Source organism: Brassica napus, unplaced genomic scaffold, assembly GCF_020379485.1.
Source record: "Brassica napus cultivar Da-Ae unplaced genomic scaffold, Da-Ae ScsIHWf_255;HRSCAF=426, whole genome shotgun sequence".
NCBI lineage: Eukaryota > Viridiplantae > Streptophyta > Magnoliopsida > Brassicales > Brassicaceae > Brassica > Brassica napus.
This window is the reverse complement of record NW_026015874.1, coordinates 159,421-176,847: the sequence shown is the minus strand read 5'-3', so window position 1 is coordinate 176,847 and position 17,427 is coordinate 159,421. Positions and strand designations below refer to the sequence as shown.

At 47.4% G+C, this 17,427-nt stretch overlaps 1 non-coding gene across 1 annotated transcript; it reads left to right on the top strand.

The window, feature by feature from the left end:
- The first annotated feature begins 11,681 nt into the window (after positions 1-11,681).
- Positions 11,682-11,788, top strand: LOC125601432. Its single transcript, XR_007334247.1, has one exon. It is a non-coding gene; the product is annotated as a small nucleolar RNA R71 (small nucleolar RNA).
- The last annotated feature ends 5,639 nt before the right edge of the window (positions 11,789-17,427 follow it).

The window sequence follows — 17,427 nt, the reverse complement described above, 5'->3', positions numbered from 1 at the left end:
GGAACACTATGCAGTCGGACGATTTCGTCTATGGACTTACGTACAATCTGATCCACCCCATCCATCTTCCTGATGGCCAGAAAGTGCGCTGATTTGGTTAGGCGATCCACCACAGCCCAAACCGCATCTTTCTTACTCCGGGTGGTAGGGAAGCCAGTCACAAAATCCATTGTGATGTGGTCCCATTTCCATTCCGGAATAGGCAAGCTTTGTAGTAAGCCACGAGGCACTTGATGTTCCGCTTTAATGAGTTGGCAAGTGGAACACTTAGCCAGCCAATCTGCAACATCTGCCTTCATACGGATCCAATGATAGAACTTTTAAAGATTCTGATACATCTTGGTAGCACCGGGATGGACCGAGAATCGGGACTTGTGAGCTTCACTCATAATCTCTTCCTTAAGACTTCTATTATTAGGAACACTGATCCGACCATTGACTAGGATTGTACCGTCCTTTGCAGTCTGGTACTCCGTCCTGTCGTTTTGAGCAACCTTCTGGAGGTTCTCGTCCTGACCTTGGGCTAACCGAATTCGAGTAAGTAGGTCAGCTTGGTTAACCGCCTCCAACCCCAAAGCTTCGGTCGCCTTGGTCAGCGCATTTAGCCGCAGATCACGGACCATACCGTCTAGGTCGTCCGCCTCCCGTTCAGCCGATACATCAGCCCTCTTCCGGATCAAAGCGTCTGCTACCAGATTAGCCTTTTCCGGATAATAGGTGACGACCAAATCGTAGTCAGCTACGAAATCCATCCACCTCCTATGCCTTAAGTTTAACTCAGGCTGGGTGAAAATATACTTCAGACTTTAATGGTCCGTAAGTATCTGAACATTGGCGGCATACAAGTATGATCGCCAAATCTTTAAGGCGAATACTACCGCAGCCATTTCGAGATCATGGGTGGGGTAGTTTCCCTCATGTTTTCTCAACTGCCTGGACGCATAGGCGATGACCTTCCCATGCTGGGTCAACACGCAACCTAGTCCAGTGATGGACGCGTCCGTATAAACCACATATGGTTGATCGGCCTCCAGAAGAACCAGGACCGGTGCGCTAGTCAGCATGTCCTTGAGTGCGGAGAAACATCCCTAACACTCTTCAGCCCATGTGAACTTAACGTCCTTCCCAGTCAACCGCATCATAGGCTGAGCCAAGCTTGCGAATCCTTTCACAAATTTTCTATAGTAACCTGCCAGCCCTAGGAAGCTTCTGACTTCCGTGGCACTGCATGGTCGGGGCCAATCCTTGATTGCCCTGATCTTCTCTGGATCCACCGAGATGCCCTGGTCGGAAACAATATGGCCAAGGAACCCAATACTCTTATGCCAAAAACTGCATTTACTGAGTTTAGTATACAGTTTGTGTTCTCGTAATCGTTCCAGCACGGCTCTCAAGTGTTTCCTATGAGATTCCTCATCCTTGGAATAAATTAGGATATCATCAATGAAGATGATCACAGATTCATCCAAGAAATCCCAGAACACGCTGTTCATCATTTTCATGAATGCAGCAGGTGCATTGGTCAGAACGAACGACATCACTATGAACTCGTAATGACCGTACCTGGTCCTAAATGCCGTCTTCCTAATATCATTTGGCTCTATAGGAATCTGATGATACCCTGAGGCTAAATCGATCTTGGAAAACCACTTTGCTCCTTTGAGTTGATCCAACAGCTCGTCTATCCTGGGCAACGGGTACTTGTTCTTCACAGTTACCCTGTTCAACCCTCTATAGTCGATGCTCAGACGCATGCTACCATCCTTCTTTTTCACAAAGAGGACTGGTGCACCCCAAGGGGAGCTACTTGGCTGTATGAACCCCTTGTCAAGCAATTCTTCCAATTGCTTATTTAGGTCGGCCATCTCGGCCGGAGCCATCCGATACGGACTCTTGGACAGCGGAGCTGTCCCTGGCTCTAGTTCAATCATAAATGGATCTGACCTATCAGGGGGGACACCCTGTGGCACCTGGAACACATCTAGGAACTTCGACACCAACGAATTCTCTGAAAGGTCTTTCAGACAGACAGAACTGCCAGCTAATGTAGTTGCAATTGTAGCCAAAAAGGACCCTGTTCCAGCATCCGAATAGCTCAAACTGCTGAAACCACTACTTTCTCTTGAGCAGGACACAGACATTGGTACTGGATCGGATGAAGCCCAGTCTCCAATTGCACACGACCTCTATGGCAATCGAGAGTGGCCCGATACTTTCCCAACCAGTCCATACCTAGGATCACTTCGTGATTCTCTAGGTGGACACAGACCAAATCCACCAGGAATACCTTTCCCTGAATTGACACTGGGATATTTGACATGAGACCTAGTGAGTTCATGGCTTGCCCTCCGGCTGCCCTCACTATCCCAAAATTTTCTCTGGCGTCCAGACAGAACAGACCCTTTCCGACCAGTCCCGGACTCACAAAACTATGTGTAGCCCCTGTGTCGAAAAGTACGTGGGTTTCCACACCACCAATCATGAGGGTTACTCTCAGAGACCCCCAACAGAATCCCATAGACATTCTAGGTTCCAGACCAAGAATTTTCTATGTGAATGTAAAAAGAAAAATTTAGAAATTACCAGAGATCGAATCAAACGATCCAGATGCGCCGTCGCCCCGGGACAGCTCATACACCCCTGGTGTTGTGGTCGGCCTACTCTGGGTCAACTTGCCTGTGTCTCCACGACCCTTCCCTTGTCCTCCTTGTAGCTTAGGACAGTCCGACTTGTAGTGTTCAGTCTTGCCACATAGGAAGCAAGTCACGGAGCCGCTGCCACTGGACTGGTCTGAGAATCGGCTTGGTCGAGTGCAGTTTTGGATCGTGTGATCCATGCTGCCACATCGTACACAAGCCCCCATGGCCTTCCAGAACTCACCGGGATGATTCTTTCCACACTTGGGACATGTAAGTCGGCCACCAGAGGTCTTACCTCCGTCCACCTGGTCCCACTTTCTCTTTTTATCATTTGTCTTGCCTGACGGGCCAGACTGTGGCTTGGCCTTAAGCTTAGCTTCTTCAGCCAAGTTAGACTCTAGCAAAGCCACCCGTTCCACCAGTTCTCCGACGGTGTTGAAAGTGCGGATCGAGCAGTGGGTCTTCAGTTCCGGCCTTAGGCCTCGGATGAACCTACGGACCTTGACTGCCTTGTCCTCCAGCTCTCTTCCGACAAACCGTCTGAGCTGGTTGAACTCTTCTTCGTACTTTCGTACGGTCCTGCGGCCTTGGGCCAAATCTAGAAACTGATCTTCCAGACGATCCCAAGCCTCAGCAGGAAAGTATTTGCGGTTGAATTCAACTTCAAAGTCCGCAAAACTTTCGAGACTCCCATTGGAGCGCTTGTCCACTGCAAGCCACCAGTTATGCGCGTTCCCTTCCAGGAAGTGAACCGCAATGTCTCGTCTGTAATCCTCTGGACAGCGAGTCGATTGAAAGTTTCGGACCAGCCTACTCCTCCACTCATCTGCCACAACAGGGTCGGTGCTACCGGAGAAATGCTTCGTACCCAACCTGGATAAATGTTGAAGCAGACTCAGATAGTCAACCTTCTTTTCAGACCTTTCCGGTAGATCGATCTCGATCACCTCAACCATTTCCACAACTGGACCATTGGTGTTGGGGGTGGTCGTAACCACTGGTGTAGCTTGGCCAACCGAGGAGTTCACTAGTGGCGTGAACAGTTGGGCCATAGCCGCCACCTGAGTCCCCATTACCTTCATGGCCTCTAACAACTCCTCCTTGGACAGTGTTGCGGGCACATTAGCCGTTCCATCGGCCACTTTCTCACGCTGGTCACCATCACGGTTAGCGTTCGAGGATTCCACTTCCTCATCACTCTCCTGATGTTCCTGACCATCCTGTTGCGTCCCCGTAAGGTTAGCCTGATCAGTCGGCAACACATCTCTAGTGTTAGCCGCGGCCGGATCGGTTTGCAATCCGGACAGTTTAGTTCCGTCCATGGCCACTTGACTAGACTGACCGGCCGTTTTCTTACTCCTTCGGGACTTTCCCGATTTGCTTTTTCCATCCTAAGGATTCAGACAATGTTAGTACTAAGCATACTAAACATAAACAAAACAAAACAATCCCTAGACTAAGCAATCAAACGTCACCGTGAGACCTAATCAGCTGGCTGCGTGTGTGTGTGGACTACATAACCCAACTATCCTAGAATCAAGCATGCTCTGATACCAACTTCTAAGACCCGAACCCTGGCCTCTCGACCAGATGGAGTCCACAGGCTTACTTATTAATTTCCTTGCTTGTTTGACTCATTTTAAGTCTTTTATTTACTAAGTCATATTCGAATATGAGGTTCATAAACAAAAGAACAGATTGCACAGCGGAATAATAATGTGTTAACTTTGTATTACTTAGAAACATGAGATCCAATACACAACTTCTTAACAGTTTCATTGACAATCACTAGTTCATCCCTAACATCATCTAACCACACGTTACACAGCCTCTCACTGACCGAGCCTTCACGGCTCTTTGGCTTGACCAGAACCATCCTTAGTTCCTGAAACCACAACCATATAAGCATTAATCATAACCGAGAATAGAACGGATTAATTCTACAATGCTTGGCTTGGTCCTTAGAACTTAGATAAACCTCAGTCCACATAATCAAAAAAAGTATGAACCTATCTACCGTATCCTAAGTCATTCAACCAACCACCCCTTGACTTAGAATCAGATAGATAGTCCAGAATAGATAAACAGAACACACAAACAGATCCGGATCGTTCCCAAAGACCAATCCGTCTAACCGGATAGAATCTAGGTGCGACATGCCAATGAAGTCTGGCTCAATGGCCCAACGGACTCCCTTACCTGATCTGGCCTTAGGCCTGGATCCAATCCGCCGAGTAAGCCTCAAGCCTAATCCGGAAGGCTTAGCAACCGGTCAGACCTTGCGACTCTCCTTGGCTTAGACAAACCGTGACCTTGTCTTACTTAACAAGCCATAGGCTGATCCATAAGGATCGGTCATAACCTGTCTCGAAAGACACCGTTTGGAACATGCACCCTCTGGCCATTCATACCTCTGGGTCCTTGTACCTTTTGGTGTTCGTAACCTTTGGTATCTCGTACCTTTTGGTCACAAACACCCTTTGGCAACTCACAACCTTTGGTAACTCATGACTCTTGGCAACTCATGCCCGTTGGGTCATTCCCAACCGTTCGTCCTAACCGCCCAGTCTTGGTGCGATCGGATCATCCGTCTAACCGACCCGTGTCTAGGCTAGCGGTTTGATTATGTTCGGCCAAAGCCTAGGGACGTGTCCCTTGGACTCAGCCAACACAACCTTTCGTGTTTAACCAGAGAGAAGAGAAGAGAAACAAATTGAAATAGATAAGGGGAGCCGGATGGGACTTAGGAACCGAGAAGAGCCGCGGTGCGGTCGCATGGACCGTCCGTTCGGTCTGACGGAGCCACGGCCCATCACATACCTTGTGAACCACGTCTGGGTTCTCCATTCTCTTCTCCTTGTCTTGATCTCCCATTCTTGACCGGAGTTAGTTCCTAAACGATCAGGGTCGCCGGAACACAACACCACCACACTCGGCCTTTCTCTTGGCCGGAACTCTCTCTTTCTCTCTTTCTTTCTCTCAACGTTTTTGTCTGAGTATTTTACTCTGGAATTGGATAATGAAATCGACAGGAGAGCCCCCATATTTACAGAAAACGAGGGGGTAAGTCTTGCCCCACGAACAGGCACGACTTGCTAGCGATTGGGCACCATCGGCCAAGGGTTGTGCCCTTTCGGCCACTTGCATCCCTTTACCCTTTCTGATTGGGTTTGGGGTCGGTCATAAGCCCAACCCACGCCCCAAGCCTCCTGGACTTAGTCCACGGCTTTGTACAAAGACCGAAAAGCCCTTGGCCTCATGGCCGGACCTTCCAGCCCGCCACTGACCCGGACCTGGACCATCGGCCTAAAACCCGAACAGTCCGTCTAGCTGAGATGAGCTGATTCCCAGCTGCCTCAGCTGAGTGAGCTAGTAGTCCAGCCAGTGGAGCTGACTTAGTAATGGCTGAGCTGGAGTGAACTCAACCTAGCTTCGTTTAGCTGGTCGAGATACTTCACCATCTCGTCCAGCTACCGTCTCACTCGTCTTAGCTGTCTCTTTGCTCTTATAAGGTTAAGTCTAAGTTTCCTTACGTCCTCAACCTTCTTTCTTGGCCATGGAACGCTTGCCTTTATGTCCTAAGACTTGCTGGTACGTTTCCTCGATCCATGGCCGTCCCAACGATCCTATTCAGGATCGGGGATGCAACAACAGACGTCCTGTGTGTGTTGGCAGACACCCACAGACGTCCTGTGTGTACTGAACAGACAGCCCACGTGGGCCAAAATCACACGAACAGTCCACGGGAAGGGTCAGCGTGCTGAGTCCAAGGACCAACGTGCTGATATGTGTACTGATGGACTGCCACGGACGTCCTGTATGTGCTGACAGACACACACGGACACACACGGACACACACGGACATACACGGACAGCCACAGACGTCCTGTGTGTGCTGACAGACACCCACAGACGTCATGTGTGTGCTGACCGACAGCCACGGATGTCCTGTGTGTACTGAATAGACAGCCCACGTGGGCCAAAATCACCCAAACAGTCCACAGGAAGTGCCAAAATCACCCGAACAGTCCACGGGAAGGGCCAGCATGCTGAGTCCAAGGACCAGCGGGCTGATATGTGTACTGATGGATAGCCATAGACGTCCTGTGTGTGCTGAAGGACACACACGGACACACATGGACAGCTACAGACGTCCTGTGTGTGCTGGCGGACACCCACATAGGTCCTGTGTGTACTGAACATACAACCCACGTGGGCCAAAATCACCCAAACAGTCCCCAGGAAGGGTCATCGTGCTGAGTCCAAGGACCAACGTGCTGATATGTGTACTGATGGACAGCCACAGACGTCATGTGTGCTGATGGACACACACGGACACACACAGACAGCCACGGACGTCCTGTGTGTGCTGACAGACACCCACGGACGTCCTGTGTGTGCTGACGGACACCCACAGACGTCCTGTGTGTACTGAACAGACAGCCCACGTGGGCCAAAATCACCCGAACAATCCACGGGAAGGGCCAGCATGCTGATATGTGTACTGATGGACAGCCACGGATGTCCTGTGTGTGCTAACGGACACACACACAGACAGCGACGGATGTCCTGTGTGTGCTGGCGGACACCCACAGACGTCCTGTGTCTACTGAACAGACAGCCCACATCGGCCAAAATCACCCGAACAGTCCACGGGAAGGGTCAGCGTGCTGAGTCCAAGGACCAAATTGATATTACGTGTATACGCACACCAATTAACCTAATGTGCACACTACCACAATCGAATGGTATGTTGATGTAGTACTTTAGGATCGAATCCACAGAGACCAACTATTACAATTTATCTTTATGGGATCAATATCAAGCTAAAACAATATGGGGGTTTTTAAAGTTGATTTTGTAACAATAAAGTAAGAGACTGATTTAAGGTTTTCAGATGATTAAAATGCTATGCTAGAGTTGTTTGGTCGGGTGTTAAGCAAGTGTGAGCCAAACAATTATTCAAGTTTAAATAAGAGCAAGTCTAGAACTCGGATCACTCAAGTAGAACAGTCCACTGTCGTGGTACTGCTCCTTATGCTGATCGATCTTGATACCTAAACTCTCGTTTGGATCAAGACGCGACAGCAAGCAACAGCTATCAAGTCCGATATGTTCACAAAACACCCTAACATTTACTTTCACTGGTTAGGGATATGATGCTCAGTCAAGTTATGTCTAGCAACCTATAACACTTTTGATGAATAGATTAAACCTAGAATCAGGCACTAAGTGGTTAACTTGATGCAAGCCTTAAGAACAACAGTGAATGAAGACAATCGATTTATAACTTATTTATGTCAAGCTCACGGATCTAACACCCCAACACCTTAGACTAAGCAGGCTGACTACTCAGCCATGAAACAAGAACACACAGAGTCAGAGACTGAATAAAACATGTGTAGATTAAATAGAATAAGGGTTCAGGGGGTTCTTCTCTATGGTGAGAGAGATGGAACCTTCTCCCTTTACAAAGTGTCAAATCACAAATCTCTAAAAGCTCAAGTCTGGTTTCTTCTCCAAAGTATCAATTCCCCAGACTTAGATCCTTGTTTGTCCTCAAACAATGTCAAGTATCAAGAACAGGGAGAAAGGTTTGAAAGTGTGGGAACTCTTCTATTCTCAGCAACCATACTTTAACCACAAATCTCTGAACCATACAAGTAGTAAAACTAGGACAACACAACCTTACTGGAACCCCACTGACTGTTGTTCGAAAATCGGCTCCATACTCTACATCTCAAGCCTGAAAAAGCAACACTATCGAGACAGAACTCCCTATATTCATTTAAGAGTAGCATGAGCTTCTCATCACAGGCACTATTCAGGGTAGACGGTCTAGGTGTGGAACAAGCTATTTAATGGGGGTGTTAAGAGTGTTTAGGCGCTACCATTTCATTGTAGAGGATGCAGGATATCACACATAATGGCAAGAGAGGATAGATCCATTGATGTCCACAGCCTCTACTCGTTTTTGCTATATCTGGTGCGACTGTTCTGATGACGGAACAGTCGACTGATTGTTCTGCTTTCCACTTTCCTCTACATACTCTCCAATACTTGGTACCAACTTCTTGCTCGACCTTTCCAGTGGCTCCATGTTTCTTTTCTTTCTTCCCTTTCTCCATCACATTATTCTCGTTTTTTTTTGAAGACTGATATGGTGATGTGAAGAAGAAGGATCATACATGATGGTTCTGAGTGCCACTGGTGGTTCTGATTTTGCAACCATTCTGGTTCTCCACCCCTGCTCTTGCGCATTTCATTGGTTATCGAGCGGTTGCTCCCTTAATCTGCTTGTTCTCCTTTCTGACAGAATTTCTGCAGCAGTAACGAGTAGGATGCTGCGTTGATCCTTTCCTCCCCGATCTTTTTGCACATATCTGCACATATGACACTGAAAAAAAAAATGCATGAAGGTGGAATAAAGGCTAAGCTGCAGGGTGGGAACTAGCTAAAGAAGAGCTAGCCACTCAGGATCAACAAGATGGACAAAAAGGATAAGAAGTCCTGAGTGTTTTCTCGTTTCCCTGATCTAATGCCCATAACAAGAAGAATTTCAGTCAAGATTAGGTTCAAGTTAGGTGGAGTTAAGTCTACCCAGTGTAACCTGATCGGCTGAGAACTTCTGGAGAATCAAGTGAGATATGTCAGGGTGTTCCAGGTCCACATGTGTGTCTTTCGTCACTGCTAAGGTCACTGAATAAGATAACTAAAGCACGAGGTGGTCAGTGATCAGCACGGAATAAGGTCCTAATTCCCATAAAGTTTTGACTGACTCGATCATAAAAACTGACTCAAATTAACTCAAAAGAAAAAAACAAAAGAAAGAAACGAGTTAGTAAACGACGAAAACCCTCCCCCGGACTTACTTCACACCGTCCCTGGTGTGAAAATAAATCAGAAAGAAGGTAAAAAAAAGAATAAACATATTTTTTTCGGTTAAGATACTTACCTGAGTGGAGCGGGCGCTCCATGCAAATTTTGGGTGTTCTATCGTCAGATGGTTGCCTAGAACAACCGCTCTTTTCAGGGGGGGGGGGGGGAGGTTGTTCCGTTTCTGCAACCCATAATTTTTGAAGTATCTCAGATTTTTTTTTTGTTTTTGACCTGAGACTCAATAAACTAAAACGAAAATAAGCAACCAAAAACAAAACCAAGTTATATTTACACTTACCAGTGGGTTGCCTCCCACCAAGCGCTTGGTTTAAGTCTCTAGCTTGACTTGGTGACTGGGATCGGTCGGGTTGAGCAGGAGGGCCTGTTCCAAAACAAGCTCCACAATCAGACATGTTCAGCTTCAAAACCCTGCTCAGCAACCCTTTCACAGCAGCTTCCTCTTTCTCCTTCAGCTCATACGTGAGAATAGCTCTGACTTTAGAGAACGGTTTAGAGGTACCCTTGCACTTTCCCTCATACTCAATGGAGTTCTCATCACAGTTGAGAGGTATCAAAGTCATTGTAGGATCTCCCTTGACCCTTTTCTTCTGGACTTTCTGTTTCACACTTGAATTCCCTCTGAATTTAGTAGGATCAGTGCTAGGATCTTCATCAGAGAACAACCTGCTCTCACCCTTATCACCATGCTCCTTCTCTGGAACAACCTTCAACTTTTCTACATCAAACACTGAGATGCAAGAGGCGTGTGATGAGGAAGATCTGGCGGGTACAGCCTTGTAGAAAACTTCCTTGTTGATGTTGGAGAAGCAGACTCTCTTGTTGGGCATATCGATGGTTGCTCCTACAGTAGCCATGAATGTCCTTCCAAATATCAAAGGCATCTAATGATCCTTGTTCATCTCAACAACTTGAAACTCAGCAGGAACAATGCATTCCCCTACTTGAACATGAAGGCTGCGGATGGTTCCATATGGGACTGCTATGGAAGAGTTTGCAAAGGTCAGGGTCAGATGAGAAAGCTCAACATCAGAAATACCCAAATCGTCTACAATAGCCTTTGAGACGAGATTCACACAAGAACTAGAGTCACAAAGAGCGTCCTTGAAGGTTGTTCCTGCGATGGAACATGGGAAAACAAACTTTCCAGGATCATCAACCTTAGGCAATACCTTCAGTGCTGGTGTAGACAGTGCTTTGGTATAGAGGACCTTGATCACCTCTTGAGTCTCTCTATATTTTTTAAAGAACTTGAGCAATGGACGAATCTGCAGAGCAGCTTCGAATGCAAGTTCTTTAGAAAGCTTTCTCACCATCTTGTTAAAACCTATCAGCTGCTCTTCACTAATGGGATCCATCAGATGTCTAGGTGAAATTGGATAGGGAACCTTGGGAACATAGACTCGAGATGATGGAGTCTCGGCAGGTTCGTCGGGAGCAGTTACTGCAGAGCTAGTAGACTGCTTTGTGTTCTCTTCTGCGCCTAGAACAGTCTCAGCGAACGGCTGCTCTATTGCATTACAGTGCTCAGTCCTAGGAATTTTATCAGTTTTTTCAGGGAGCGTCTCTTGTTGCCTCTTGATACTCTCAGCTGTTTGAGTAAGCTGAACATCGATCTTTCTTATATGGATCGCAAGATTGTTATACTTGTTATTCAGCTCAGTGAACATGTTGCCCATCCTGGTGTCAATTTTTGTGGTTACCTGATTCAACACCTTGGCCTGAATCTGCTGACCCTGCAATAGTTGTTGCATCATCATACCCAGACCCTTCAGCTCATCTGGTTGACTATTCTCAGTAGCTGAAACAGCTTGCCGATTGTTCTACGGTTGTCGCTGGTTCTGGTTCTGTATCTGCCCGGCCGTAGCTTGCTCCATGTTGAAGACGTGCCCTTGGTTGTTTTTCAGTAGCTGATCAACCTTGGCAGTCAGCTCATCTATTTTCTGGGTGTCGGAACTGTTCCCTTTCTTGGAGCAATCACTCTCCTCTTTCTTATTAGCTGAGCTAGCAGCCATGTTCTCAATCACCTTAAACGCTCCATCAGTGGTTTGAGTCATGAAGTCTCCATTGCTCGCAGAGTTTAGAGCACCTTGGTATTTCCGGTCCACTCCATCATAGAAAATGTCCAGGAGGTAATCATCATCAAATCCATGGTGAGGACATTCCCTGCAACAGTCATTGAAGCGCTCCCATGCGTCGCAGAAAGGCTCATCAGTGAGCTGTCTGAAGGAGGTGATCTTATTCCTCAATGCAGCTGTTATCGCCTTAGAGTAGAAATGTCTGAGGAACGCTGATCGGACCTGTTCCCATGAAGAGAGAGAGCCGGTAGGGAGAGAGTTCAACCACCGTGCAGCTTTTCCATCAAGAGAGAATGAGAATAACATGCACGTGATGTGGTCTGGTGGAACACCATTCACGCGAGTGAAACTGCAGACTTTTTCGAAGCTCTCAATATGCTCCATTGGAATTTCTGTAGAGAGACCAGAGAACACCTTTATCTGTACTAGACCAATCAAGGAAGGTTTCTCTGCCCGATTGGAACAGTCTGCGCCTGTTGTTCCTGCCGCGCAAGAGCAGCCTGTTCAGCAGCATCCTGCTGAGCTTGGATGGTCTGCTGCATTTGAAGCATCTGTTGTTGCATCTGTTGCAACTGCGCAGTGAGTTGCTCTTGATTGACGTGATCACCCATAGTGGTGTCGGTTTGCCTTTTGATGTTGTATGTTCTGTCTTTCTAACCTTTCTAGCTCCTGGTTGGTAGATGCAACTAACTCTCCTTGTGCGTGTCTCCGGGTATGTCTACTGGTAAGGCACCTGAAAAATTAGTTGCAACAAAAATGATAGAACAAGTTAGAGGCCTTAGACTAAATAAATAACCGAAAAATAACGGTAAAAAAATGGTCTCCGGCAATGGCGCCAAATTGATATTACGTGTATACGCACACCAATTGACCTAATGTGCACACTACCACAATCGAATGGTATGTCGATGTAGCACTTTAGGATCGAATCCACAGAGACCAACTATTACACTTTATCTTTATGGGATCAATATCAAGCTAAAACAATATGTGGGTTTTTAAAGTTGATTTTGTAATAATAAAGTAAGAGATTGATTTAAGGTTTTCAGATGATTGAAATGCTAGCCTAGGGTTGTTTGGTCGGGTGTTAAGCAAGTGTGAGCCAAACAATTATTCAAGTTTAATTAAGAGCAAGTCTAGAACTCGGATCACTCAAGTAGAACAGTCCACTGTCGTGGTACTGCTCCCTATGCTGATCGATCTTGATACCTAAACTGTCATGTCCCCGATCCTAGATAGGATCGCCCGGCCGGGCCATGGTGCAGGGAGATGCACCAATCAGGTCATTAGACCTTGAGACAAGCGTATCATGGCCCTGAATGAAGGTTAAGGGCATCAGTCAGCTGAGACTTAACCAGGATGCGATGGAAACAAGGGTAAAGGAGTTGAGTGAGTGTTTAGGCAGCTGGACGAGTGTTGGTTTGAGTTCAATCAGCTCGGTTCAGCTGGTATTCAGTTCACCATGATCTGTTCAGCTCACAGGAGCTGGTGGACTAGCTCACTCAGCTGGGAACAGCTGGAGGTCAGCTCAATCCAGTTGGACGGTGCGTTCTGGTTCGGATCAGTGTGGACGAGTCCGGGACGGTTACTGGGCGAGCCGATGGTCCGGGTGCAGGACGGTTCGACCAAAATGGTCTTAAGCTCTGGACAGGGAGTGGACAAGCTTCCAGAGTGTGAGCTGAGGCTCAGTGATCGATTTGTCAAAGGAAGAAAAGAGGAGAAACCGCCAATGGGCGGTTATGGGACGGTTTTGGGAAGAAGGGATGTGATTTTGGTAACTGTTCGCCCAGGCGGTTGGGGTCAGTTTAAGTCGTCCTCTCTCTCTCTCATTTCTGCCCATTCTGGTCGATTTTTACTCATTTTCACACAGAGAGAAACACAGATAAAATTCAAGAGAAAAAGAGAGACACAAACCTTGGATTGGCCGTTTTGATCCGAGAGATTGTTCTTGAGTGTTCCTGGTGTGTTTGGGCGTGTGATCAAGAGGATGTATTTGAGGCAGAAAGACAAGGAGAAGGCAAAGGAGAAAGAGAAGGAAGTCTCCCCTGGAGACCAAACTCCTAAGGTGAGAGGTGTGGCCAAGAGTAACCGGACAAGGCCGCGGATGATGGCCGTGTGAGTCTGGCCGGTTTGGATCGATTGCCCACTCCTTACTCTGACTTCTTCTACTATGTTTATTCATATATGTTGTGCTATGGATTGTTTTATCATATTACAGGGAAGGATCCATCGATCTTAAGGCACTGGCCTGATCAAATCCCCATGAAAGTCCCTTGTCCTTGTGTGGGCTGTTCATGGCCGAGATCACTATGATCTGAGCCGGTTCTTTTGAATCTGATTATGGGAATATTTTTCTTCTGAATTGTCATGAGTTTTCATGAATTTTATTTGGTATTTGGATCTCTTTTTAAAGGGGTCAGACTTGACACTTTTGATGATTGTTCTTGACAAGATTGGATCCGACCATGCAATGTGATTTGATTCTTGTTTTGTAATCTAACCTTGTGATTGTGTGTTTGCTTGTGTTGGATCCAGGACCAGAAATGGACCGTGGTAAGGGAAAAGCACCATGAGGACCGCGGCCATGGGAAGATGTGTGGTGATTAGGTTGATTATGAAAATTGTGTGATTATTGTAGCCTATTGTGCAACTTGTGAACTTATGCGATTCTAGTGTGTGATCTATCTATTAGGATGATGAATGATGTATGAACCTTGGTTATTATCTATGAAATATCTATTTGCCCTAGTTGATGCTTGATTGTTTAAGTGTGAATGTTGGAACCTCAAAACTCTGAAAAAGACTTAGAATTATTTAACACTTGAACTTGAATATGAAAGATGGAACTGGTTGCATTGTTTGGTGAGGCCGCGGTCTGGTTGGATTGAGGAATCGAGGATCGGGTCTTACAAGTTGGTATCAGAGCGTTCTTGATTCTAGGATTTCTTGGGTTATTGGTTCACCACACACTTGGCCGTTTGGACTCATGGTGAGATAGTTGGGTTCTAAGTAATCTTTTGTACTGATTAACTTAGGAGTGATTGAGGTTTGTGTGTTCAGTTGTGGACTAACCTTTTGTTTGTGTTGTAACTCCTAAGGGTACAAGAAGGTCTAAATCTTGGAAAGGAAAGGAGGCAACTGGAGCATCTGGAGCAGTGGGGCAGGATGCTGCTGAACAGACCGGAGTGTTACCAGCTGGAACCATTCCAACCACAGTACTACCGGCTCAGGTGGAGCAAGTGTACAATGCAACCGGACTTCCAATGGGTCCAATTCTTCCTACTGAGGTTAATGAAACTAACGTGGACGAGCAGCAAGAGCAAGTCCATGGAGACGATGCTGGGTCATGCAACGTTGGTGCTGAGAGTGGCCAGAATGTTGATGCAAACAATGTTCGGGTCATTGAGCCGACCATAAGGGGCTTGGTGGAGGCTATGCAGATCATTGGAGCTCAGATAGCCTCCTTGACACAGGCGTTCACACCATTGGTGAACTCGTCCGTGGGACAGGCTAATCCTCCGGTTTGGGTTGCTGCTGGAGTGGCTGATGTTGGTGCTGTCCGTGTGGCTGAGGTGATTGAGATTGACCCACCGGCCAGGCCAGTGCATGGTATGGACTACCTGAAGGTGCTGGAGCATATCTCAAAGTTAGGGACCAAACACTTTACTGGAAGTGTTGATCCTATGGAAGCGGACGAGTGGAGAACCAGGTTGGTTCAAAACTTCAAGTCCACACGCTGTCCTGAGGATTACCAGAAGGACATAGCAGTACACTTCCTGGAGGGAGATGCACATAATTGGTGGTTAGCTTTGGACAAGCATACCAATGGTACCATTGAGCACTTTGCTGACTTTGAGGTTGAGTTCAACCATAAGTACTTTCCTGCTGAGGCGTGGGATCGTTTGGAGTCCAAGTTCTTGGACTTGACTCAGGGACGGAGGACTGTTCGTGAGTATGAAGAAGAGTTCAACCGACTCAGGAGGTATGTGGGAAGAGAACTGGAGGATGAGAAGGTTCAGGTCCGAAGGTTCATCCGAGGCCTAAGGGTGGAGCTTCGAACCTACTGTTCTGTTTGTAAGTTCCACATGGTTTCTGAGTTGGTTGAGAGGATGGCCTTGCTGGAGACCAACCTCACAGGGGAGGGTAAGCAGAAGCTGAAGAGTGTGGTGGTATCCTCGGGTCAGAATGGTGACAAGAAGAGGAAGAGGGACTCGACCGAGGAGGGTAAAACCTCAAGTGGTAGGTCAGAGTGCCCTAAGTGTGGTCGATACCACGGTGGAGAGTGCTGGAAGGCCATGGGCGCCTGTACTCGATGTGGTAAGATGGATCACTCAGCCAAGGATTGTCCAAGCCCGTTGGGTGAGTCCATGACCTGTCACCACTGCGGCCAGAAGGGCCACTACCGCAGGGATTGCCCTAAGTTGAAAGGCAACCAGAGTAAGGGACGTGGAGAGGCTAGCAGGCCAGTCCAGGGACGAGGCTAGACCTCAACACCTCGTGTGTATGAGCTATCCAAGGATGTGGATGGGACTCAGCCTTTCCAAGCGATCACTGGTAACATTCTAGACTACTACTTTTACAATTCTAGTAGAATTGCATGGTATGGAACCTAGGATGGATAGATATACTTTGTTGGGTCTTGTGTAGGGACCTTAAGTATTTGTGGTGTGGAAACACACACATTATTTGATACTTGAGCTACACATAGTTTTGTGAGTCCAAGTATGATTGGAAAAGGTTTGTTCCAGTATGGAACATGGAATGGCCTGAACGAGTGAGTGCGGCCGGAGGGCAAGTTATGAACTCACTCGGTCTGGTTAAGGACATCCCTGTGGTAATCTTGGATAGGCCGATGCCTATAGATCTGATTGTTGTCCCCCTCAAGCATCATGAAGTGATCTTGGGCATGGACTGGTTGGGAAAGTATCGGGCAACTCTAGATTGTCACCGGGGAAGGGTGCAACTTGAGAACGAGTTTGGACCCCCGATTAAGTACCAAGGAATCAAGCCAACCTCTTGTAGTTTGGTGGTTTCAGCAGTCCAAGTAGAACGGATGCTTGGAAATGGTTGTGAGGCCTTTTTGGCTACCATTTACACTGATGAGGTTGTAGGGGCCTGTGACCCAGAGGGTATACCGTTGGTTCGGGAATTTGAGGATGTGTTTGGGGCACTACAGAGCATTCCCCCTGATAGGGCTGACCCATTCATCATTGAATTGGAACCTGGAACGGCCCCATTATCTAAAAGTCCATATAGAATGGCACCAGGACGGGCCATGGTGCGGGGAGACGCACCAGTCATGTCACTAGACCTTGAGACAAGCGTATCATGGCCCTGAATGAAGGTTAAGGGCATCAGTCAGCTGAGACTTAACCAGGATACGATGGAAACAAGGGTAAAGGAGTTGAGTGAGTGTTTAGGCAGCTGGACGAGTGTTGGTTTGAGTTCAATCAGCTCGGTTCAGCTGGTATTCAGTTCACCATGATCTGTTCAGCTCACAGGAGCTGGTGGACTAGCTCACTCAGCTAGGAACAGCTGGAGGTCAGCTCAATCCAGTTGGATGGTGCGTTCTGGTTCGGATCAGTGTGGACGAGTCCGGGACGGTTACTGGGCGAGCCGATGGTCCGGGTGCAGGACAGTTCGACCAAATTGGTCTTAAGCTCGGGACAGGGAGTGGACAAGCTTCCAGAGTGTGAGCTGAGGCTCAGTGATCGATTTGTCAAAGGAAGAAAAGGGGAGAAACCGTCAATGGGCGGTTATGGGACGGTTATAGGACGGTTTTGGGAAGAAGGGATGTGATTTTGGTAACTGTT